The sequence below is a fragment of the Procambarus clarkii genome, chromosome 49 (genome assembly GCF_040958095.1).
Source record: "Procambarus clarkii isolate CNS0578487 chromosome 49, FALCON_Pclarkii_2.0, whole genome shotgun sequence".
Classification (NCBI taxonomy): Eukaryota; Metazoa; Arthropoda; class Malacostraca; order Decapoda; family Cambaridae; genus Procambarus; species Procambarus clarkii.
Window position 1 is genome coordinate 26,696,105 of NC_091198.1, and position 26,435 is coordinate 26,722,539.

Consider the following 26,435-nt stretch of genomic DNA (forward strand, 5'->3'; position numbering starts at 1 on the left):
ACAATGCAGACACAAAGAAAGTTCAGAAAAGAAAACGAGTTCGCAGGGCAGATGTAACAGTAACACTACAGCAGGTTGTGGTGAACAAACCACAGGCAATTGTTGACTACAATAAGTTCATGAAGGGTGTTGACCACTTTGATCAAATGGTAAAGTATTACCATTTCGCCAGGAAATGTCACAAGTGGACCAAGAAAATAACATTTTATTTCTTGCAAATGGCATTGCAAAACGCTTATGCATTGTACAAGGCCAACACAGATGATCGAAGGAAACTAACTCTGCTCCAGTTCCATGAAGTTGCTATTTGGTCTTTATTGAAATTTGACAAGGCAGAGTGGCCTGCAACAACTACACCATCTCCACATCTAGTTCATGCTCCAGACATAAATGATGACACTGGTCCTGTGTATCCTGCTGCTGACCCGTCAACACCTGGCCCGTCGGGTGTGAGGCGCCCTCTCTTCACGTCTACACCTAGTGCTGAAGCTGAATCTGATGAAGATAATTCATATTCCACATTACTGCTTGAAAACAATAGTGAGAGCGACGATTCAGACAGTAGTTTATTGCCAACCCAGAGACAACAGCGACGTGTTGTTATAGCAGAGACTCGCCTGAACTATAAATTGAAACATGAGCTGGTAAAAATCCCCAAACGTCGCAGGTGTGAAGTGTGTGCAAAGTCGGGTATCAGGAAGGAAACTGGTATAGCGTGCAAGACATGCGATGTTCCACTTTGCGTCATACCTTGTTACACCACTTATCACAGGAAAAGGGTGTATTGGGTGGAGAAGAAATAACCACCCACACCAGCTTCACTCCACCTAGGAACATCTGTTGAACAACTTCAGGAATCAGTACCTGAAGGAGGTGGAGTGGAGATAAAATGCTCAACTTATTTTACTACAATCGTCTTTGCTTTGGTAAGTACACATAATTGTCTTAGATTATTTTAGTATTGTAGTTTATTTTCTTAGGAATATTTTGATACCTAAATGATAACTGTAGCACGAAAACTAAAGTAAGTATACACGAAACAAGAGAAACTTTCTTTGTGGGTGTTGCGGGTGTGAGTTGGAGTGTCAAGAGCGGGTTCCGGTTGTGTTTTCCGTCATCTCTACAGCTGTGAATTCCAAGGAATTGTATTTGATATGCATATGTCTGTGTAGGGAATTTTATTGCGAACACTATACAAACAAAAAAAACGGTGTGAAACAAGTATAAACTTGAAAAACATGAGCAAAGTAAAAACTTTTTACGCTCACGGGTACAAACACGCGTTAGATTTTATTCGCCGCAAATTTATTTGACGCTCTGTTGGCCAACTCTACCCATGTTCTTATAGAACTTTCTATTGCGAACACATTGCTATAAAAATGAAATACATAGCTCGAGAAATAATGTCAGGACAGTGAAATAAGTATAAACTTTCAAAGCCCTGCATCACAACAGTGTCGTCGCTGCTGAAATCACGGCTAATGCTTTGCCCAGTTCCCACACTCGTGCGGGTGACCCCATACCATAATTAGACATTGATAGGCATATGTCTGGGTGGGGAATTTTATTGCGAGTTCAGTGATATCAAAATAAGCGCTGTACGATGACTGTGAGGCTGGCAACAAACGAAAGAGTATGAACATTTACTTCCTGTTTGGGTGTCATGGCGAGTCATCTTCGTGTTTATTTACTTCGTGGTGGGATAGCAAATGCTTTGGTGACATTTTATGCCTATGATCTTGTAGAGAATTTTATTGCCAACGCATTGATACCAAAATGAAAAACGTAGCTCGAGAATTGATGCTAGGAGCGTGAAAAGATTATACACTTTTTTGTGTTTACGCTTGAGCGCCCAGAACGCCTCGCGCTTAAGGCGCTTTTTTTTTCACGAGTGCCGCGCGCACTAAGTGTTTTAAGTTAAAAAAAAAAATGATTTTTTTTTTCAAAATATTTTTTTTTCTTCTTTTTATCGGACGATTTGTATGAAACTTATACACCTGACTGCAGGTAAGCCTATCTGTAAGGGTACCAATTTTGGAGAAAATTGGTTGATGTCAACCTCAGCCACAGATTTTAGAACCTTAGACTTTATTATTTGCTTGTGTTTTTTCAATTGACATAAGCGTTCAAATAACTTTTTTATTTTTTATTCAATTAACATGAAACTTACACAGTATATGTAGAGCGCATGTCTCTAAATGTTGTTGATGGCTTTTTTCTCTAATTTTATTTATTGATTTTATAATAGCAATAAACATGCCATATTTGCATAATTTTTTGGGGGAACTTTGAAAATTTGTATTAGGAAAACTAAAGATGTTTTGGAAATTATCTATCAACATATCCTTTATTATATGCTAATGTGTCAGAAAAGTGTCACAGAATAATTATATCTGAAACGTGTGTTAATTTATTCAGACTTGAAAATGGGTAAAAGTCGTTAAAAAAAATCTCCCTTTCTATTTACGCTGCAGTACTGAAACTTGGGACAATTGCAGCCCTTTTCATATACAGCTAGTCAAAAAATATTGGTTGACATTGAACAACTTTTCCAAAACCAACCTAAACCCCCCCCCCCCCCCCCCGCCTTAAAGTTCTTTACAACTAAAACTTGTGCTATGACTTTTACTTAGAAGCAGGTCGTTCTTCATCCCCCTTTGTCGCTTTATGGTCATCCCCTTGTGTAAAGATTCTGCTAATCTTTTGAGGTTAATCTTTGATACTTGTTTGTCTTGGTCGTCCTGTATCTCTTACCTCCGAGTTGAACGCTCTAAGGCCCCTAACTGATATAAGGTCTTGTCTCATACTTGGGGAGCGGATAGGCACATGCTCCTCTTTCTACATTCCTCTCTCTTACTGTCTAAACTCGATTAGGGTTGCCCTGCTTACTCGTCTACTTCTCCTTCTACTCTTCGCCGTTTGGATGCTCTGCACCATACTGGGTTGCTCCTCATATCTGGTGCCTTTCTTTCGACTCCTACCCCAACCCTAAGCCTGTGATCGCTAACGCCCAAACTGGCGTCCTGTCTCTACAGGATCAACATGATCGCTACTGTCTTCGCTACCTTGCACGGTCCCTTACTCTCGTGAATGTCGTACTTTGACCTTTACTCCTCCTGTGGTCTCCTGTTCCCTTTCACCACCAAGGTGGTGGCACAGCCATATATTACCGAAATACATTTATCTGCAACAGTGTTATTAGTGACAGAGATGACTACTGTGAATATACTTTTGTTCAGTTTACAATTAAATCCCTTAAATCCTCCTTAACTATTGGATCCATCTATAGATTTTCCAATACTAACATAGCTTCTATCTCAGACAACCTAAGGAATCTTATTATAAACAACAATCTCAACAAAAACCACATCATTCTGGGAGGAGACTTTAATATTGACCTGGGTCAACAAAATTGCTCTCAAGTTGACTATTTCCTTAACAGCATGAACTCCTGTATGCTAATCCCCACAATCACCAAACCTACCCGAGTCACTCAAACATCAGCCACTACCTTGGACCACATATGGACAAACATAACAGCTCCCCTTGTATCTGGTATAATCTACGACAGAATAACTGACCACTATCCTACCTTTCTCACAGCGAACATGGACATACACCACCAAAAAGCAAGAAACTTACATTTAGGCTACACAGTGAATTAGCTTTAGGCAATCTTACAAATGCACTTCACAATATTAACTGGGATTCTGAATTCAGTAATACCCAGGATATAAATTCATTAGCTAACCTCTTCCTCTCCAAAACTCTAAGCCTCTACAACCTTCATTGTCCCCTTCTTACCAAGCAAGTAACTGACAAAAGATTAAACAATCCATGGCTCACAAGTGGCATTCTCGACTCAGTCAACAAGAAACATGAATATGAAAAGAAACTTAGGATTGGCCTAGTTTCAAAGGAAGTAGCTAAAAGGTACTCATCAATGCTTACCAGTATCATAAGAAAGACAAAACTTTCATATGTGAATAGATTCAATGAAGCAAAAGGCAACATGAAAAGCACTTAGAAAACAATCTCTAGTATCCTAGGAACTAAACAACACTCACATAACCAAATAAAACTCTATAAGGATGGGTATACACTGTCAACTGATTTAGAAATGGCAAATTAATTTAATAGTTTCTTTTCATCGGTTGGCGCTAATCTTGCCAGTAAAATCCCAAAGACTCAGACACATATCAACACATATCTCTCAGGCAGCTATCCAAACTCTCTTCTCCTCTCACCAATCAGCCCGGCAGATGTTGTGTCCATCATACACTCTCTAAAAACCAAGGCAGGGAACACCAGTGAAATCCCATCCATTGTGTACAAGAGCGCCTCCCATGCCCTTGCCCCACCCATAGCTCTACTGTTCAACAAATCTATAGAGTGTCACACCTTCCCTCATATCCTTAAAAAAAGCAAGAGTAACGCCAGTCCATAAAGGAGGCAATCCGGCGGACATAAACAACTATAGACCAATATCAAATCTACCCATTCTATCAAAAATATTTGAAAAAATTATCTACAAACAGCTCTATTCCTACCTCGCAAAATTCGACATACTCAGCCCCTGCCAGTTTGGCTTCCGGTCCCAAAAGAGCACCAATGGTGCAATCATTAGTCTCCTTGATGTAATCTACTCAGACAAACCTACTAATCTACTTGACAAAAATGAGTTTCCGATTGGACTCTTCATTGACCTAAGAAAAGCCTTTGATACTGTTAATCACAACTACCTCTTACTTAAACTCCAGCATTATGGAATCTGAGGCCTTGCCCTTGACTACATCCGATCCTATCTTAGTGACAGACACCAATATGTAACCATCAATGATACAACTTCTTCCACTCTACCAATTTCCGTTGGAGTGCCACAGGGCAGCATCTTAGGACCTCTTCTATTTCATATATATATCAATGATCTGCCTAATGTCTCTAATATTCTTAAACTTATATTGTTTGCTGACGATACTACCCTTATCTATTCAGACCCCAACCTACATACACTAAATAATGTTGTGAATAATGAATTTAAAAAAGTCCACTTATGGATATCAACGAACAAACTAACATTAAACATAGAAAAGACCTACGACATCTTATTTGGAAGCAGATCATCGAATACAATTCAGCTACAGATAGACAACATTAACATCAGTAATAAAAATGATGGCAAGTTTCTTATCCTATTCCTAGACAAGAGACTCAACTTCAGCACCCACATTCAACACATAACTAAGAAAGTCTCTAAAACAGTTGGTATACTCTCTAAAATAAGATATTATGTTCCTAACTCTGCTCTCCTCTCACTATATTATGCACTAATCTACCCCTATCTTAATTATGGTATCTGGTGCATGGGGGTTTACCACTGCAAACCACCTTAAGCCCATCATCACCCAGCAAAAATCTGCTATCAGAATAATAACAAACTCTGCTTTCAGACTCTCAGCTCCCTTGTTTAAATCCCTAAACTTGCTCAACATTAACTCCCTCCACACATTCTCTTGTGTCAACTACATTTACAAAACCCTGTTCTTAAATGCAAACCATGCTCTGAAACTCTCCCTGGACAGATGTAATAGGACCCTTTATCACCACACCAGAAATAAATATTTCTTTGAAATCCCCAGGGTCAAACTTAATCTGTGTAAACACTCAATGCAAATTAAGGGACCCAGTCTATGGAACTCACTCCCTAGTGAATTGAAAAGCTGTCAAACTTTTGCCTCACTTAAAAACAAAAACAAAAAGTACCTAATTTCATCTTCGTAGTTTCCTACACTGAGCTTTAAATTTGCTCTGTATCTAGTGTTATCCAATCTCCCAAATGTTTATGTACTTAACACAAACAACTTTATCATTGTGTTCATTGCTGTCTTCTTTTATGTGCTAGCCATATGCTGTATTGTGCCTACAAATTTTTGTTAAACTACCATTCAAGCTGTCATTGCAATCAATCTGAGCTACCTATGTGCTTTAATATACCTACAATTTTCTCTCATCTTTTATTTTTTTTCTTGCTTTGTAACTGTTATCATTTTTTAATAATTTTGCAAATATTTACCTACTTAAAATTTTCTTAGATTAAGGACCTGCTCGAAACGCTGCACGTACTAGTGGCTTTACAAGAATGTAATTACTATGCTATGTATCCTCAATCCCAATGTACCTTCTTGTATATATATAAATAAATAAATAAAATAAATAAATAAATAAATTCCAATATTTCTCTTCATGTCGTTCCGTCCTTGCCCCTTTGAAGGGTCCCCTTTCCTCAGTTTTGTAAAACTTTGGCTCACGTAACTAAAGCTTTTACCCCTCCTACCGGGGGGGGGGGGGGAGTAAGGGGAGTAAAGTCTGGGTCTAAATCTAAGTACAGAAGGGTCTAAGTCTGCCGACGGTGTAGGCTACTCTGTTGTTTTCCCTGACAACACCTATATGTGTCGCCTGCCTCCGGAGACTAGCATCTTCATGGTGGAACTTTATGCTATTTTGTATGTCCGTCGTCGCTGCTTTCTCGGTGTCAACTCTCCTTTGTTGTTGTAGTTGACACTCACAGTGCCCTCATGGCTCTGGAGTGCTTTAATCCAGTCCATCCTGTAGTAGTCGAAACTCAACATTGGCTGTTTCTTATCTCTAGTAGATTGAAGACAATGGAGTTTTGCTGGGTTCCCAGCCATATTGGCGTGTCCTTAAATGAGCATGCAGACGCTGCCGCTAAGGAGGCTCTCCACACTTGTGCCATCTCCCGTAAAGGTATCCTCTATTCCAACTTCTACCCAGTTATTCATTCCTCAATCCTTGCCCATTGGCAGGGTCGTTTGTCTTCTATTACTGGTAAAGTAAGTAAAGTAAAGTAAATTTTATTCAGGGAAGTACATACATAGTTGATTTACGAACATAATGTTGGATTTATAAATAGAGCTAATACATACAATACCTAAAGTTACTAGTACGCAAAGCGTTTCGGGCAAGGTGTGGGGGGGGGGGGAACTTAGACTAAAACTTAATAGTAATTGGGATTTGGTATAAATTATGTTGAAAAAAAATAAAAAAGGGGGGAACATATGGCAGAAATCAGCAATTGTACAAGTTGGTAAACAGACAGCATTGTTTAAAAAAAATAGCAAGACATGGGTTGACATTTAGGGGGTAAGGTAGGGTACATGGAGTTAATTAGGTAGTACTTGGTTTTACTCTTTAACTGGTTGAGGGAGGTACAGTCTTTGACATGATTGGGAAGGTCATTCCACATTCTGGGTCCCATGAATTGTAGAGCATTTCTAGTTTGGTTAAGTCGCACTCTTGGAATATCAAATAGGTATTTGTTTCTGGTGCGATGCCCATGAGTTCTGTTACAACCTTCTAGGAAGCTTCTAAGTTCAGGATTGACATTGCAGTTCAGAGTTTTAAATATATTGAGTACACATGAGAGGATGTACAGTGACTTAATATCTAACATATTTAAAGATTTGAGTAAGGGTACCGAGTGCTGTCTGGGGCCAGAGTTAGATATTGTTCTAATAGCAGCTTTGTGTTTAATAATTAGAGGGCATAAATGATTTTATGTAGTAGAACCCCAAGCACAAATACCATAATTGAGATAAGGATAGATGAGAGAGTAATAGAGCATCACCAGGGCAGGGCGAGGTACATAATATCTGATCTTAGAAAGAATGCCAACAGTTTTTGAAACTTTTTTTGATATATTTAGAATGTGTCCCTGGAAATTCAGCTTGTGGTCTATGAGAACACCAAGGAATTTGTCATCTACTTTGTTACAAATTTGAATATTGTTTATCCTTAGATTAATTTGATTTGAGGATTTATTGCCAAACAAAATATAGAAAGTTTTGTCAATGTTGAGGGTGAGTTTGTTGGCAGTTAGCCAGAGACGGACTTTATTTAGTTCAGTATTCACTGTGACAATTAAAGCAAGAGGGTTAGGACTGGAGAAGATGAAGGTTGTGTCGTCAGCTAATAGAATTGGTTTGAGGTGTTGAAAAGCATTTGGAAGGTCATTAATGTAGATGAGAAAGAGGAGAGGGCCAAGTATGCTGCCCTAAGGAACACCAATGTTGATGGGTAGGGTGGAAGAAATTGAATTATTCACAGAAACATATTAGAGCTTGTCAGTAAGGTAAGATTGAAGGTACTGCAAGGAGTGACCTCTGACTCCATAATGATGTAATTTAAGAAGAAGGTTTTGGTGGTTGACAGTGTCAAAAGCCTTACGCAGGTCCACAAATAACCCAACAGGGAACTCATTTTTATCAAGAGCTGCATGTATCAAGTTAATCGTACTAATAAGTGCATCGTTAATGCTTTTTTGGGGGTCTAAAGCCATATTAACATGAGCTAAGTATATTGTGTTTGGCTAGATAGGAGTAAAGCTGCTTGTAGATTAGTTTTTCAAATATTTTAGACAAGTTAGGCAGGATTAGAATTGGTATCTCCGAAAGGGCACTAGGCTTGGTCTTAAGTGAAAGGATTACCTCATTTACATCAGTGGAATTAGCGGGCGTTAGGTACAGAGACTGTGGGTAGTTACCTGTAAGATAGTCCTGAACATTAGTACTGGAAGATGGAATATCATTAGCAAGGGATGACCCAATGGATGAGAAGAACCTATTGAATTCAATAGCAGTATCAGTGGCTGAAAGCAGACCATCGTTATTGGACAGGATTATTGGTACAGTGTTCTGTATACTGTATGGGGTGCTGTATACTGTACACTGTTCTGTATACTGTACGAGGTTCTGTATACTGTACAAGGTTCTGTATATTGTACACTGTTCTGTGTACTGTACAGGGTTCTGTATACTGTACAGGGTTCTGTATACTGTACACTGCTCTGTATACTGTATGCTGTTCTGTATACTGTACGCCGTTCTGTATACTGTATGCTGTTCCGTATACTGTACGCTGGTCCGTATACTGTATACTGTTCGCTGTTCTGTATAATGTACACTGTTCTGTATACTGAACACTGTTCTATATACTGTATAGGGTTTTGAATACTGTACACGGTTCTGTATATTGTACGGGGTTTTGTATACTGTACGCTGTTCTGTATACTGTATGGGGGTTCTGTATACTGTTCGCTGTTCTGTATAATGTACAGTGTTCTGTATATTGTACGGGGTTCTGTATACTGTACACTGTTCTGTATACTGTATGCTGTTCTGTATACTGTACACTGTTCTGTATACTGTAAGGAGTTCTGTATACTGTTCACTGTCCTGTATACTGTACTCTATTCCATACACTGTACACTGTTCTGTATATTGTACGCTGTACTGTATGCTGTTCTGTATACTGTACACTCTTCGGTATACTGTACACTCTTCTGTATACTGTATACTGTACGGGGTTCTGTATATTGTACGCTGTTCTGTATACTGTGGTTTGCTGTGTAAGTCCTGGGGCCCTCAACCGTTCCTGGTATGGGAGCCACCATGCCCCGTCTGGCTTGCTGTGTTAGTCCTGGGGCCCTCAACCGTTCCTGGTATGGGAGCCACCATGCCCCGTCTGGCTTGCTGTGTTAGTCCTGGGGCCCTCAACCGTTCCTGGTATGGGAGCCACCATGCCCCGTCTGGCTTGTTGTGTTAGTCCTGGGGCCCTCAACCGTTCCTGGTATGGGAGCCACCATGCCCCGTCTGGCTTGCTGCGTTAGTCCTGGGGCCCTCAACCGTTCCTGGTATGGGAGCCACCATGCCCCGTCTGGCTTGCTGTGTTAGTCCTGGGGCCCTCAACCGTTCCTGGTATGGGAGCCACCATGCCCCGTCTGGCTTGTTGTGTTAGTCCTGGGGCCCTCAACCGTTCCTGGTATGGGAGCCACCATGCCCCGTCTGGCTTGCTGCGTTAGTCCTGGGGCCCTCAACCGTTCCTGGTATGGGAGCCACCATGCCCCGTCTGGCTTGCTGCGTTAGTCCTGGGGCCCTCAACCGTTCCTGGTATGGGAGCCACCATGCCCCGTCTGGCTTGCTGCGTTAGTCCTGGGGCCCTCAACCGTTCCTGGTATGGGAGCCACCATGCCCCGTCTGGCTTGCTGCGTTAGTCCTGGGGCCCTCAACCGTTCCTGGTATGGGAGCCCATTTAGTTCTGAGACGCTTTTTGTCGCTCTGTGTTGTACTTTCTCCACAGCAGATATGTTCTGAAGCTGAGGCCTCTATGCTTGATACAGCAGTCCAAATGTGGCCGCACCAGAGATGTTTACAGTTCAATAACTTTATTTTCCTTGAAAGCAAAGTTGACTTTCTTATTAGAGTTCACAATTGTTGTGCAACTTTCAATGACTGGTCCCCGTGGAGCAGTGGTGAAACACTAGCCCCCGCACTTCGCGAACATTTTAGTCTGGGTTCGTATCCTGGCCGGGGAGGATTGACTGGGTTCCAATCCTTAATCATTTGACTGGTCGTATTCTGGAGTTATTAATTAAGATTAATAGTAATCTTATGAATTAGTCATATTAGGATAAAGGACCCGCCCGAAACGCTATGCGTGCTAGTGGCTTTACAAGAATGTAAAAACTGGTGGACCATCCAAGTAGTAGGCGTCCATCTGTCTCAGGAGACTATGGTGTTCCGCTCTGGTTGTCGGTCTGGAGTGGCCTCTCCAGGGCACAAAGCCAGGGTAGGTTGATACGGGGGAGAAGCTGTCACCCATGCAGCAGGTCTCCCTCTCCACAACACAGAACGTCTCAATTGGAAAGGCAAACGCCACTAAGACAGGGTCCAGCGCTGTCGCAGGAACTGTCAGAACGAGGTTGAAGGCAACAAGGAACTGCCCCCAGGGGGCTCCAGCTCCGGAGTTAACCTCGAAGTTGGTAAAAGAAGGCACAGGGACTCCAACCCCAGAGTCTTTTTTGTTGTTGTTACTCTTTTTTGTGGGGGGAAAGGAGGAAAATTAGGGAAGAAAGAAAAGGAGGAAACTTAGGAAAAATGGGGGAACCACTGACAAGCTGCCGGCTTCCCGTCTCCGTCGTGACCACTAGACACAAGGTTACTTTAGGCATTAGGACACTATAGGAATTATCATCATCAGGAAAAGATCTTCAAGGCAAATGGGGGACCTTCGACAAGCCGCCGGCCTCCTGTCCTCATCGAGGCCACTATTAGTAGCTCTCAAACTCAGATAATTATTACACTTCGATATCTAAGTAGTTCCGCCTTATTACAAATTTGTTTAGTACGTTCTTCAAGCCTCCGTGGCACAATTGGTTAGCGCGTTCGGCTGTTAACCGAAAGGTTGGTGGTTCGAGCCCACCCGGGGGCGATTATTTAGGCCAACTCTAGGGATTGACCTCAGACAAGACCGACATAACACACTTGACAGCGATGTCACACTTGGCCCCGTGATCCAGCCCGTCTTCCTCAAGTCTCCCAACGTCAACAAACTCTCGCGCGTAAGTGACCTTATCCTAACACAACAGAGAACGGCACAGTATGTCAACGTCGCCACCCATCCTCCTGTTTACACAGTAGTTGTTGTATATGCTCCATAGTACAAACGTTGACGTACTAAGTCATTACATAATAGTACTTACTGATCACTTTATAGTCTGAATTCTTAATTATAGTCTTAATTATAGACTCTTTATAGTCGGAAGTGAAGTATATAGCACTAATCACTTTATAGTCTGGAAAAATAAAGCTAAAAAATATATATATATTCCTAGGTCTAGTATAGCACACATATGTACGATATTAGGCCTCAAATAGCGTGTATTAGGCCTAGGAAGATTCAGTGAGTTTAGGTTGTCTTTGCAACATAAATACAAAACCTTTTCCGGTTTGTCTAATATCAATAGTAAAAATTTCTACTTTCTAATTGCGTTGTACGTCGATATATTTACTTTGGTCCTCATCGTTACTATAAGTACTACCAACACAAGAGGATGGGCTGCAGTTTTACGAGCCGCTACCATTTTCTAGTACGACAATTGTTGGTCTCGGGAAGAGTATTCGTCAAAAGGCGCCGTTCTATTAGGAGGACGGGATGAACATCTACATACCGAGTTTTGGCGGCATAACACAACAATTTAGAAAATAATATATAATTATAAACTGCCTCCCAGTCCTTTGGAGCTCATAAACTGTTTAATATGTGTAAAGTCGCCAAAGATTGAGATAACATGTTCGTAAGTACTTGCGTAACTGACTGATGAATCTCGGTCCAGACACTAAATATAATTCTTATGCTTGGAATGTTTACATGCAAGAAGAGTTGCTATAGACCTCAACAAACACGACAGATCAGCCTCCAGGGCTGAGTGGATCCCATACTTATCCTGTAGACCCCATGTATACCTATCCTGTGAGCGTTAGTGCCTCCAATACATGTCCTGTTCATGAGTGGTAGTGAACCCATACCCATCGTGTGCAGCAGTGATCACATACCCATGCTATGATGTATGTCATACCCAGCTTGCTGTGCACAGTAGCCATGATGTGCGCATCCCATGCGCAAGATTAGTACGTACTGGTGCGTTACTGCGCAGAAACACTGATACTTTTATTTATGAAGAAAATATTACCAATTATAATATTATAAAAGATGTATAAAATGTATCATCCAAATAATATGAGCAGCAGAGTGGCGCAGTGGAAGCGTGCTGGGCCCATAACCCAGAGGTCCGTAGATCGTAACTACGCTCTGCTACGAAGTTGTTTTAATGTAATAATAATGTTTTATATTACAAATGTAGGTACATAGCAGTCTCTGGCTACCCCCTTCAATATTAGTAATTACATATTACAGGTCGAGCTAGCTATATGTTTAAAAATAAAGGCACAATAACGAACGTGGGAGATTTGTACCTGAATTTACCTGTCTCTAGTGTCCTGTAATCCTGTAAATATTTCATTCAAAATGATCTGCTACCAGAAATTTTAGCCAAATATCCCCAGTTTGCTAACTGTAGCCTCTGTAACCCTTTCCACTACCGCCCACAAGATGGGTATGGGGTGCATAATAAATGAACTAAACTAAAGTAAACTAGTGTCCTCGACGGATAGTGGAAGCCATCGGCTTGTCAAAGGTCCCCCCCCCCCCCCCCATGGTTCATGAGGATTGTTTCTGTTTGGATTTTGAACTGAGGTAATATCTTGGTATTTAACGACTTCGCTAGTTAGACAATTCCATGGGATAACCCTAGTTTATAGTTTAGTTCATTTAATATGCACCCCATACCCGTCCTGTGGGCGGTAGTGGGAAGAGTTACAGAGGCACATAATGGGCTCAGGGACTGAACCCCACAATTCATTTACCTGAGCAAGTCAATCTTGCTGAGAGAGTTACAAAATTCAATGCACATCATCACATCAACAAGGGCTCGAGACCGCCCACAAGTACAGTTTCTAAATTAAGCAACTGATATGTGGAGAGTCCTACAGCGAGAAACATTTGTACGCTAACCAACTGTGTTACGGAGGCTACGCTCTCTAAAACCTTACAAATATTTCCTCCTGCTTCTTACCGCCCGCTCCCGCCATCGAAATTATTTATTATTAACATCTTTATTGACAAAATTAATTACAATTTTGCCTAATCTGAGGATTTTGATAGTCTTATTAAAGTGAGGATAATGCTGGTATTCACTGTTACGCAGGACAGAGGGTCATACATAAGACAATAGGTCTAAACTGTAGGCTGAAGCACATATATATCATGATTACAATCAATGTTTTAATGTATGGATATGTGAAAACAACTTTCTATTGTGCACTGCCACACAAGGGCAGGGATGGGTTCATAAGTGATACAGCTTAGAAGTAATATAAATAAAAATTGTTCTTCATTCTTTAAAATGGACAAGCAAATTTTGGGTAAATTGTTAGGATGTCGTCCAGAACACCTGAGTCAATAAAATAGTTACACAGTTGGTGGTACAAGAAGCCAGGAGGTCTAAAGTCCTTTACGGTTTCACATTCATCAATATAGTGTTCTAGTGAATGCATTAAAGGTTTATCACAGAGTTTACAATCTGAGTATTCTGGTAGTGGCTCAGCCTCACTAACCTGCCAGATGTGTCTATAGCCAAGGCGAATTCGCGCAATGACTACATCACATTGCCTGGTCCGGTTACTGTGCTGACCATACAAATACCTATTATTACAAAACTTGTCATAACTTTTAATACTGCAGTTTTCAGGTCTCTGGGCATTTCTTAGTTCTTCTAAATCTGAATTAATTTCTTTAATTTGTATGTTTCTAATAACTGCATTAGATAGTCCAAAGTCATAATCAATGTTTTCTTTCCTGCAAGCCTCATTGGCCAATTGATCTACAAAGTCATGTTTTCCAACTCCAACATGGGATGGGATCCACACAAATTTTATACAAGAGTTATTATCATTGGCAAAAATTACATTCCATTTAATATTACAAGCTACTTCCGACATACATTGTGATGGGTTATTTAAGGACTGCAGAGCACTTTTAGAGTCAGAAAATAACTCCACCACCATTGAGCTTAAGGTATTCAGTGGCTAGATAAATACCCAATAGCTCGGTCTGTGTCGTGCTTGCCCAGTTGTTCAATCTCTGTGTACTAGTCATGATCATTTCATTCCCTTTATACACTGCACATGCACAACCTGTTCTACCAGTGCCTAACTGCACAGAGCCATCAGTAAAGGCATAGGATTCAGTCGGTTTGAGAATTTGAAGATGACTGCCAATAGCTTCTAATGTTATACATCTCAAAATGTCAGTGTTATACATTTGTTTTACACTGATGGGAGTATAATGCAGAGAGACCTCCACATCTTTCCAAGGGGGAATATAGTGAACAGTTTTATCAGGGTTAAGAGACACATTCAGTTTTTGAAGATTATAGGCACAACAACTGAGCCACACACTGTAGGGAGCTTTTTGCGGCGGATTGAGGGAACAGTCAGAATTGTTTAGAATGGATCTCAATTTAATTTGAATAGAGCTGGGGGGACCATTATTTTTCAAAGTTTTGGCGCAAAACATAGTACTAAGTAGAACTATTCTTTCGTAAATGGAAGGTAAGTTTAGTTCCTTTCTTATGTTAACAATTCTGACAGTTCTAGGACAACTCAGGATGATGCGCATGGCATCATTCTGTACTACATCTAGGCCTTGTAATTATTTAGGATAAAAATTAAGAAGATGCAAGGCATAATAATCAACAACAAATCGTATAAAGGCAATATAAAAACTACGAGCATATTTTATGTTAATGCCAAATCCTTTGCCAACTTGAGTTTTGAGAGGTTTAAGACGCTCAACTAGTTTTTTACGCAGGTTGCTGACGAGATTTGTATCATTAACCTCGACTCCAAGATATTTATAAGACTCGCAAGTCTCCACGGGCACTCCATTAATAGTATAGTTAACATGAAGAGAATGGGGAATATGAACCCTTGTTTTATCAACAGAGATTATGAGGCCACATTCTACTACTTTTTTGGAGAATGCATCAAGTAACACTTGTAGCCTTGGTTTACTGTGTGCCATAATACAAATATCATCAGCATAACATATAACAGTTTCCGTAGGTTGTATAGGTATGTCATGGATAAGTTTGTGCATAAGTATATTGAAGAGCATAGGGCTTAGGACACCACCTTGAGGTGTGCCTAGTTCGAATGCATCTGTTCTTGTACTTTTAACTCCTTTAAATAGGACACTAGCACGCCTGTTGGATAGGTAGCTCTTTATCCAACTCAGAAGATTACCTTTGATTCCAAATTCAGCAAGTTGTTCTAATATTATTTCGCCATTCGCTACATCGAAAGCTGACTTTAGGTCCATAAAGGCTGCCTGTGTCCCATCCTGGGAGTTTACAAAATATTCAGCAAAGCATGTTTGTGTGCTACACTTGGGCATGAACCCATATAGGTTTGAGGCCAGTTTTTCTTTGACCTGAAACATGACACGATTGAGAACAATTCTCTCCAAGACTTTACACATGCAAGATGTAAGGAAAATGGGTCTGAAGTTTTGAGAGTTAGGTTTAGGAATTGGTATTATGAGACTTTGTGTCCATTTCTTTGGCAAGATACCTTGTGAGAGACTCATTTGATAGAGGTCAAGCAGAGGGTGGCTAGGGACATCATTCAGTAAGCTCAAGGTGTTATAAGTTATACCATCCTCACCAGGGGCAGTGTGCTTAGGTTTTCCTAATGCTGATGTTAATTCAAAGGGGGTTATTGGAAACTGATCTGTTAAATCTGGTGAGGAGCGTGCTATTTCAATATTAGAGTTTCTGTTAATGTTGGTATGTCTTAAATGCTGCTGTATATCTGGGGGTAAGGAAGAAATTTGTGAGACACTAGACCATTGAGCTAAGAGCATGTCAGCATATTCTGCAGGAGTATGATGAAGCTGAACTGGGGCTGAAGGTTTGGTAATGTTTTTAATTTTGTTCCACATTTCCGATAATGTTGTAGTTCTATTGATACCTTGTAGGAATTGTTCCCAATATGTGTTCTTAACTTGACCCTTAAGCTCGCGAAAATCTCTGTTGGCATTAAGGAATGCAAGTAAATTGTCAGCTGTTTTGTCTCGTTTATAACAGTCAGCAGCTGAAGCACTTTAGCTCTGCAATAATAATAGGATCCTCTGTCCATGAGGAAGAACGAGTGTTCTTTTTTTCCTTGATTTAACCCAGGTATCATAATAACTGGTAATGATACTGACAAGATCATTGTAAAAGTGGTCCAGTGATACAGGTGTATACCCAGTGTACCATTTATGTACATAAGCCTTAAAGTGCTGTTTAAGATTGTCTGGAATGTTAATTTTAACTCTAGAATGAGGACTGGACCTAATATCCGCCACATTGTATTCATAATATATTGCAAAATGATCACTTACTAGTTCTGGGATGAGCTGAACGTTAACGTTGCTATCTACTAGGCTGTATATAATCACATAATCTAGTCTACCCCCAATAAATGGGTCTGTTTATCAGTATCATACACAGTAATATTATGATCATTAAGGTATTTCAAGAAGACCCTTCCATTATTGTTACACTGAACATCACCAAGAGCAGTGTGACGAGCATTAAAGTCACCCATACATAACATAGCTGTGTTACCTGTAGGTGTCGGTAGCAGGTCTGCTTTAAGTACACTACATCGTCCATATATGTTATACAGTAGGAAATGGCTATTTGCAGTTTGTAATTTGAATTTTTGATAATGTATACTATCACTCCTGTGATTTTTAATTAGTTTACAGATTAATCCACTCTTAATATACGTGAGTAGACCAGTTCCAATATCGTTGTTGTATGCTATATACCCAGGTATCCTGGGTGGGACCTTCTTGATAGTTGTGGACGTATATGGTTCCTGTAAACAGATCACATCCACGTCTCTCATTTTAGCATACAAGGTTACGTTATTTATCCGAAGATAAACACTTCGAATATTCCAAGAAAGAAACTTAATTGTTTTTGTTTGATGAGCCATGGTTAAGTGTCAAGGGAATTAAGGTAACATTTAAGATCGTTAAACACTTGCACAACATAAGTAATTTTGTTCCGTGTGTCCTGAGTACTTTTGTTTAGGAGGCGTTTAACCTGAGTAGGAGTTGGTGTTCTCTTAAACTCTCTACCTGCAACCAAACCAAGGGTGTCTTGACGATCCCTTGAGTTTGCTAGAAAACCTAGTACGACGTCACGTGACTATAGAAGCTTAGCCGGTCAAACGGCTAAGACCAAGTGGCGTGGGACTCGGCTATAGAGTATACTCTGGGGTCCTTTGGAATTCGGTTTAAGTTTCAGTAAGCATAGTCACGGACAGGGTAAAGGACAGAGTAGAGCCAATACCGTCCCGTGTTACAACTGCCATATCCATCTTCGGTAAGAGGCAGAACAAGTCAGCAGATTGGTTCGAGGCCAGTGCAGAGGAACTGTTACCCCTTGTAGAGGAAAAGAGACGAGCTCTCTCATCCTACAAAAACCTGCCCTCAGAAAGGAACCTACAGGCCCTCCGTACTGCCCGCAGTAGAGTTCAACAAACTGTGAGGTGCTGTGCTAACGATTACTGGCTCCGACTCTGTTCCAGCATCCAGACTGCGGCCACTGTTGGCAACATAGGAGGCATGTACGAAGGGATCAAACAGGCAACAGGCCCTACACAAAACAGGACGGCTCCTCAGAAGTCAGCCACCGGAGAGATGTATAAAGACCGTGATCAACAGATGAATCGCTGGGTAGGGCATTACTCCGAACTCTACTCCAGAAAGAACTTGGTCAGCGTAGAAGCCTTGGATGCAATCAAGTACCTGCCCATCATGGAAGAACTTGACCTTGAACCGACTGTGGAAGAAGTTGAGAAAGCATTGGATTCACTTTCCTCAGGGAAGGCCCCAGGAGACGACGGGATTCCGCCTGAAGTTCTCAAGTGCGCTCGTGGAACACTTAAAACTGAGCTTCATGAACTTCTGTGCCAGTGCTGGAGGGAGGGCTCGGTGCCACAAGACATGAGAGATGCAAACATCATCACTCTCTACAAAAATAAAGGTGACAGAAGCGATGTAAACAACAATCGTAGCATCTCCCTCCTTAGCGTCGTCAGCAAACTCTTCGCCAGGGTCGTCTTGGTCAGGCTTCAGATTCTTGCTGAAAGAGTGTACCCTGAGTCACAATGTGGTTTCCGAGCAGAGGTCGACCACTGACATGGTGTTCACCCTGAGACAGCTTCAAGAAAAGTGCAGGAAGCAGAGAAAAGTCTTGTACATCGCCTTCATTGACCTTACAATGGCCTTCGACCTCGTGAGTAGGGACGGACTCTTTAAGATCTGGGCCAAAATTGGCTGCCCACCCACCCTACTCAGCATGATACAATCGTTCCACAAGGACATGAAGGGCACGGTCGTGTACGACGGCTCAACTTCTGAACCATTCAACATCAAGAGTGGTGTTAAACAGTGGTGCGTTCTTGCTCCAACCCTGTTTGGCCTCTTCTTCGCGATCCTCGTCAAGCATGTCTTTGAAACAACCACAGAGGGCATCTATCTCCAAACAAGATCTGATAGAACTATAATCTATCCAGACTCCGAGCAAAGACAAATGTACAGATGCGAATCCTCAGGGAGTTCCTCTTCGCCGACGACGAAGCGATCATGCACACAGAAGACCTGCAGCAGCTATTAAATCGCTTTGCCGCAGCCTGTTCCGCATTTGGCTTGACAATCAGCTTGAAGAAGACACAGGTGATGGGACAAGACGTCAATGAGCTACCCTGTAAACATAGCAGACTATGTGCTGGAGGCAGTTCACGAGTTTGTGTACCTGGGCTCCACAATCTCAGACACCCTTTCTCTGGACACTGAACTCAACAGGCGTATCGGGAAGGCCGCAACTACATTGGCCAGGCTCACAAAGCGCATTTGGGAAAATGCCAAACTGACAGTGCACACCAAGGCACAAGTCTTCATGGCATGTGTGGTGAGTACACTTCTCTACGGCTTGGAATCCTGGACCCTGCGCTCTCGCCAGGAGAGACGGCTCAATACTTTTCACATGCGGGACCTGAGACGCATCCTTGATATCACATGGAAAGACCACGTCACCAAGAATACAGGACTCGAGGGAACAAGAGTCCCTTCAATATTCACTCTCCTGAAACAGAGACACTTGCGATGACTGGCACATGTCACACATATGGAAGATGGCCGCATACCAAAGGACCTCTTGTATGAAGAACTGGCATCAGGAAGGAGACCCACCGGAAGACCTCAGCTGCGTTTCAAAGACGGCAGCAAACGCGACCTCAAGCAGATGAGCATCGACATCAGCAGAGGAGGTCTCGACCACTGTCAGACGCACCCGCTTCGGCGTTTACCTGCACTCGCTGCAGTTAGGACTGTCATTCTCGGGTTGGCCTTCACAGCCACAGCAGGCGCAGCATCCAACTACACTATAACAACTAGACACCCAGGGCACAACTCCATAACCCGCACGGGGTTGACCGATGCCTACTTCTAGTTAAGGTAATTATGGCAAAATTATAGTACTAATAAAGACAATCATGTTAATATTATAGTAATAATTAGGTAGTTTTTGTAAAATTATAGTAATAATTAAAGAAATTATGGTAATATTATAGTAATAGTTCAGGTAATTATGGTAATATTATAGTATTCTTTAGGTAATTATCTTATATTCCTTTCAATATCTTATGACATTTAAAAGGTTTTGATAATATAAGTTTATTTACTCAAGAGAGGAAAGACTCCTGAAGGAAAACCAGACTTTAGATAAAACTTGTCAAATACATATCCAAAAATATAGACTTCAAACGATTGCACACACACACACACACACACACACACACACACACACACACACACACACACACACACACACACACACACACACACACACACACACATGCTGCACGTGTTGCAACGTACAAGAATAGCGTGTTTTGGGTGTGGCAACACATAGATAAGGTTTTGTGAGTGTTGAGAATTTGAATAAGGTGTTGTGAGTGTTGCAACACTGAAATGAAAAGTTATAAGTGTTTGAACACAAGAAGGAGTTTTGCGAGTGTTGCAAAATAAAACGTGTTGTGAGTGTTGCAACAAAACAATACGTAGCCAGGATTGTCACTCATAAATAACATACTGTGAGGGTTGCAACATGTTATTACTGTAATGTAACGTTTCAACACATTATACCTGCATTGCAATACAACACATTATGCCGGCATTGCAATACAACACATTATACCTGCATTGCAATACAACACATTATTTCTTTGTTGCAACATCACAACACGTTATTTCAATGTTGCAACACGCAATTATATTTATAAGTACTGCAACATTCAGAACACATTATTTATGTTGTAACTGTAACAAGAGGTTATTGCCTTGCAACACTCACACCGCGTCATTGTTGTGTTGTAACACTCAAAGCACAGTTTACAGCGTTGCAATTTTGCAACTATCATCGTGTAATTATTGTGATGCAACACTCACAACTCAAATTCCCATCAAGTGTTTAACGTTGTATTCTTGCCAGACATTAATGTTTTATTGCAAATATGTAAATTTTATAAAAGTTAGTGATTGAATAAATAAACAAAAGGTGATAGAAAACAAATAACTAACAAGTGATTAAATAGATGTATATAAAATAAATGAATAAATAAAATGTGACTGAATGAACAAACTGTTAGATTAAATAAAATGTTATTTAACATATATAATAAAGTTGCTGTAATTGACAAACTTAACGAGATTGAACATTTAAAATGTGATTATATAAATGAAAACTGCGAATAAATAATTAAAACTGTATCATTATGTAACTAAATGAAAAAAGGAAATGTCAGCCACTGAGAGTTGGAACTGGTGACCGCGTGAACACCGGGTCCGACCTCCCAGTCTGGCCACGACTCTTCCTGCTTAATGAAGAACTCAACAGTCATACATTCATCCACTTCATCATACATCATCAACTGACAACTGAGACATGTGAAGACAAAATCAGGAAGGAAAAGTCTCTGAGGAAGCGAGGTAAGGTAAGGTAATTATGAGGTGAAAGTACTAGGCCAGTATGATTATACAGCACTTGGAAGGGATATTAAGATCATCTGGGATATATAAGGACGAAGTGAAGGAATGGAAAGCTAACACTTGGGCCATCGGGGATAGAACGCAGACCTTGCAAGAAGCGAGAGGACGGAGTGGAGTAACGGTGCCCATGAAGCACTGGGACCATCGGGGATCGAACACAAACGTATTTTATAAGCAGCACAGATCTAATAAATTTAAGCAAACTGAAGTGTACACAGTTGTTCTCACCAGTTCTTTAAGGTTTATCAATTAGTTATTGAACTTAGTTAATGAATCAATATTAAAGTTATGTTTATCAGTTAGTTATTGAACTACGCCTGGAACCCGTAGGTGCGGGACTCTGAAGTCCTCCTCCTTGGGCTCTAGCAGCCCCAGGCTCTGCTTCAGGAGGCTGGGGGCGTTCTTGCACTTGCTGGGGTGGTTCTTCTCCGGCCCCGACCACGGCGGTCTCCGGGTTATGAGTCCCTTCACCAGCTTCCAGGTCAACTCCGGAGCTCACAGTTCCTGCGACGGCGCTGGAACCAATCGTATTGGCGTTTGCCTTTCCATTGGAGACTTTCGGCGCCGTGGAGAGGGGGGACCTGCTGCATGGTTGACAGCTTCTCCCCCGTATCAACCTACCCTGGCTTTGTGCCCTGGAGAGGCCACTCCAGACCGACAACCAGAGCACAACTCCATAGTCTCCTGAGACTGATGGATGCCTGCTACTACTACGACTAGAAGATATAGGTAATAATATATATGTAATAGTGTTAGTTAACACAAAACTATATATTGGAGGAACTCTACAACCTGTAATAAGAAGTCTTGTACTTTGAATGTAACCAATGTTGTAACCCTTTTTGTGTAATGAAATTTTAAATAAAATAAAATGACAAAATAAAAAAAAAAGGGGTGGTATGAAAAGACAATATGTGAGTGTACGCGGGTGCCCCACAAGGCTTAACCGGATGCTGCATGTCGTCTTCTTCGAGGTCGAGGGTCCCTACAAACGCAACCAAAGATGATACCCCTATATATTTATATAACCTATATCTATAAAATAGAATGTTTATCCGAGGTTGGTGACCAGACACTTGGTGGGACTAGCCTCGCCCAGCTTTCCAAGATGAGTCATGTTGGGTAGGGGAGCGTCATAGCCTAGTCGGTGTCCGCCGAATTGTAATACTTTAAGAAATATCGGCATTTATATTAATAGCAAACCTAAGACAACCGTGCAGTAATAACATCTATGTAGTAGAAATCCACAAGGTCCGTGACGAGGGTTCGAACCTACGTCCGAGAGGATCCTAGAAAATAAAGTAAGGGCGAAGAGGTAGAACGGCTTACTGACAGAGCTCGGGTGCATGGGGGGAATTGTGTAAAATCCTGGTTTGTGTCTCGGAGAGGCTGCAGGATCCAAGTACGGTCAGAAGAACTTGTGGTTGCAATTCTTTTACCATGTCGTAGCTCAGTCGATTAAGGCAGCGTCTGGGATCCTCTCGGACGTAGGTTTGAACCCTCGTCACGGACCTGGTAGATTTGTTCATTTGATGCATCACGCTATTGTGATTTCTGTGTGTAATCTATGTAGGAGCTTATGATATATTAATAGCAGTGCCTATAAGCAACACATCCATCCTCCATCGTACATATATTGATGTAATGGACAATTGGATAGTAGAATTTGGTATTAGTGAATTTGGATAAACCGGCGAAGGTTTTGTCAAATCAAATGTTTATTCAGGTAAAGTATATACATACAAGGTCAGATACAAACATGTTGGATTTATAGATAGAGCTTGTACATACAATGTCTAAAGCCACTATTACGCAAAGCGTTTCAGGCAAGGTTGGCCCGAACCTTTGTATTTGTTTCTCATAAAACTTAACTTACCATCCAAGGTCTAATACATGCTAACTGAGGCCAGATATAGTACATATATATGTTATACTAGGCCTAGGAATATATATGTTTGGTTTTAGCTATATTTATTCCGGACTATAAGGTGATTAGTACCAAATTCTACTATGTAATTGTCTATTACGTCAATATTTCATTTATATGTACGATGTTTTACATAGTTACAAAATGTACAGGAGGATAGATTGCATTCATTAAAGATAAAAACATTTCTTTTGGTTTGTTATGGTAGGAAAAAATTAGACTGTAGCAGAGCGTAATTTCGATCTATGGACCTCTAGTTGGATTATGGGCCCAGCATGCTTCCACTGCGCCACTCTGCTCCACAATATATAGTTATATGACTCTCAATATTAATAATTAGTGTAATGTAGTATTAGCAAATTACAAAATGGTATAAGTTTTATGATTTAATAAATATTGTCAATATTCTTTGTTATTAATTTTAGCTCTTTGAAGGGAAGGGAAGGGAACTATCAGGGGGAAAGCGCCAAACCATTACAACTATATAGCACTGGGAAGGGGTCAGGATAAGGATTTGGGATGGGACGGGGGGAAGGAATGGTGCCCAACCACTTGGACGGTCGGGATGAACGCCGCCTTGCAAGAAGCGAGACCGTCACTCTACCGTTCGACCCAAGGGGTTGGACACTTTTTCACTTGGAGTTTATTTCAATGGGTTATGAAAACAAACATTTAAAAAGTCAAATGTTTCCGCCCGGGATCGAACCGGGGACCTTGCGCGTGTGAGGCGCACGTGATAACCACTACACTACGGAAACCTGAAGTATAGTGACCTGTTATTATATGGACCAAATCCGGTTAATTGATACCGGAGATGCACATAGTTTTCCTTCAACGATATAATATGTGTGTGTGACGTCACGATAACATGAGAGGTTAAGTTTAGTTTAGATCATTTATTATGCACCCCATACCCTTCTCGTGGGAGGTAGTGGAAGGGGTTACAGAGGCACATAATGGGCTCAGGGACTCATGAACCCCACAATTCACTTAGCTAAGCAAGCGTCAATCTTGATAAGCTAGTTAAAAAATTCAGTATAAGTCGTCACATCATAAATGGGTTCGTGATTGACCACAAGTACGGTTTCTAAATTAAACAACTGAATGTGGAGAGCTAGTGTCACAATTGATATGTTTGTCCTGCACACCGCCCCCCATCCCCCATCCAGTGGGCAGCGGTGGATAGCTTACAATCAATTAGTTACTACCTACAGTTAGCAAACTGAGGATATTTGGCCAAAATTTCTGGTAGCAGATCATTTTGAATTAAATATTTACACATCTCTGGAACATTTGTTATAGGAAGCAGGAGAAAGTGTTATTAGGGCTTCAGAGAGCGGTAGCGAGTGGCAGGAAGCAGGAGAAATAATTTGTAACGCTTCAGAGAGCGGGATCGAACGGGAGGAAGCAGGAGGAAATGAGTTTAGGGCTTCAGAGAGCAGGAGCCAGTGGTAGGAAGCAGTAGGAAGTAAGTATCTGTAAGGTATGTGCTTCATGAGGAAACAGGAGGTGGTGTTATTAGGGCTTCAGAGAGCAGGAGGGAATATTTTTAAGGCTTCAGAGAGCGGGAGGAAGTGGGAGGTAGCAGAAGGTAGTATTAATAGGGTTTCAGAGAGCGGGAACGAGTTGGAGGAAGTATTTTTATATGTTCAGAGAGTGGAAAGAAATGTTACTAGAGCTTCAGAGAGCGGGAGGAAGCAGGAGGAAATATTTGTAAGGTTTTAGAGAGCGTAGCCTCCGTAACACAGTTGGTTAGCGTACAAATGTTTCTCGCTGTAGGACTCTCCACATGTCAGTTGCTTAATTTAGAAACTGTACTTGTGGGCGGTCTTGAGCCCATTGTTGATGTGATGATGTGCATTGAATTTTGTAACTCTCTTAGCAAGATTAACTTGCTCAGGTAAATGAATTGTGGGGTTCAGTCCCTGAGCCCATTATGTGCCTCTGTAACTCTTCCCACTACCGCCCACAGGACGGGTATGAGATGCATATTAAATGAACTAAACTATAAACTAGGGTTATCCCATGGAATTGTCTAACTAGCGAAGTCGTTTGTGACGGTAACGCGTTGGTGTTCGGCTGTTCAAAGCTAGGGGTATGGCCTCGTCACATAGAATAAAAAAAAAATAGAAAATCTGGAACTTCGTCTGTGGTAAGGTAAGGAGAAGACACACAAAACACAAGTAAATTTTAACAATGGAATTTTAATTACGTTAAATAAACAAAACATGAATAAAATGGACATACAAATTCGTATAATAAAATCAATCAATCAAAATAATAAGAATAATTAAATGACAAAATGAAAAGTTACGTTAAGACAAGTGAGCAATAACAAGCTGTGCAATATACAATAAAATGAGAGGTGCAGGAATATTGGCTTTAAGCTATCACCTCTCTTAGTACACGTAAGCCACAGCTTAGTCTACCAGGAAGAAGTGTTAACCGTATGAAAGCACTGAATATTCTGAAGACTGAGGTCATGGCGGCCCCAGACATCAAGTAGTATGGTGGGTGAGTGCAGTAGCAGCTGGACCGGCGGCCAATCAGCGAGGAGCCGGCAATAAGACAGGTAGTTTGGCGGTTTGAGGTGAAGCAGGTGTTCCTGGCTGCATACGTTTTGCGCTCTGTCAAACCTTGGAGATGTTGTTGTGTTGTTGGACATTTCTTCCATAGTAGTTTTATATATTTGTAACGACGTATTTTTGGAGGGAAGAGCAGGCTCAATCTCTTGAAGGAGATTATCGTCACACGTTAAATACCAAGATATTACCTCAGTTCAAAATCCAAACAGAAACAATCCTCATGAACCATGGGGGGGGGGACCTTTGACAAGCTGATGGCTTCCACTATCCGTCGAGGACACTAGTTTACTTTAGTTTAGTTCATTTATTATGCACCCCATACCCATCTTGTGGGCGGTAGT

At 41.2% G+C, this 26,435-nt stretch overlaps 2 non-coding genes across 2 annotated transcripts; one reads left to right on the forward strand and one right to left on the reverse strand.

The window, feature by feature from the left end:
* The first annotated feature begins 11,212 nt into the window (after positions 1 to 11,212).
* Positions 11,213 to 11,286, forward strand: TRNAN-GUU (transfer RNA asparagine (anticodon GUU)). The gene has a single exon. It is a non-coding gene; the product is annotated as a tRNA-Asn (tRNA).
* A 12,908-nt stretch (positions 11,287 to 24,194) lies between these two features.
* Positions 24,195 to 24,267, reverse strand: TRNAV-CAC (transfer RNA valine (anticodon CAC)). The gene has a single exon. It is a non-coding gene; the product is annotated as a tRNA-Val (tRNA).
* Positions 24,268 to 26,435: the final 2,168 nt, after the last annotated feature.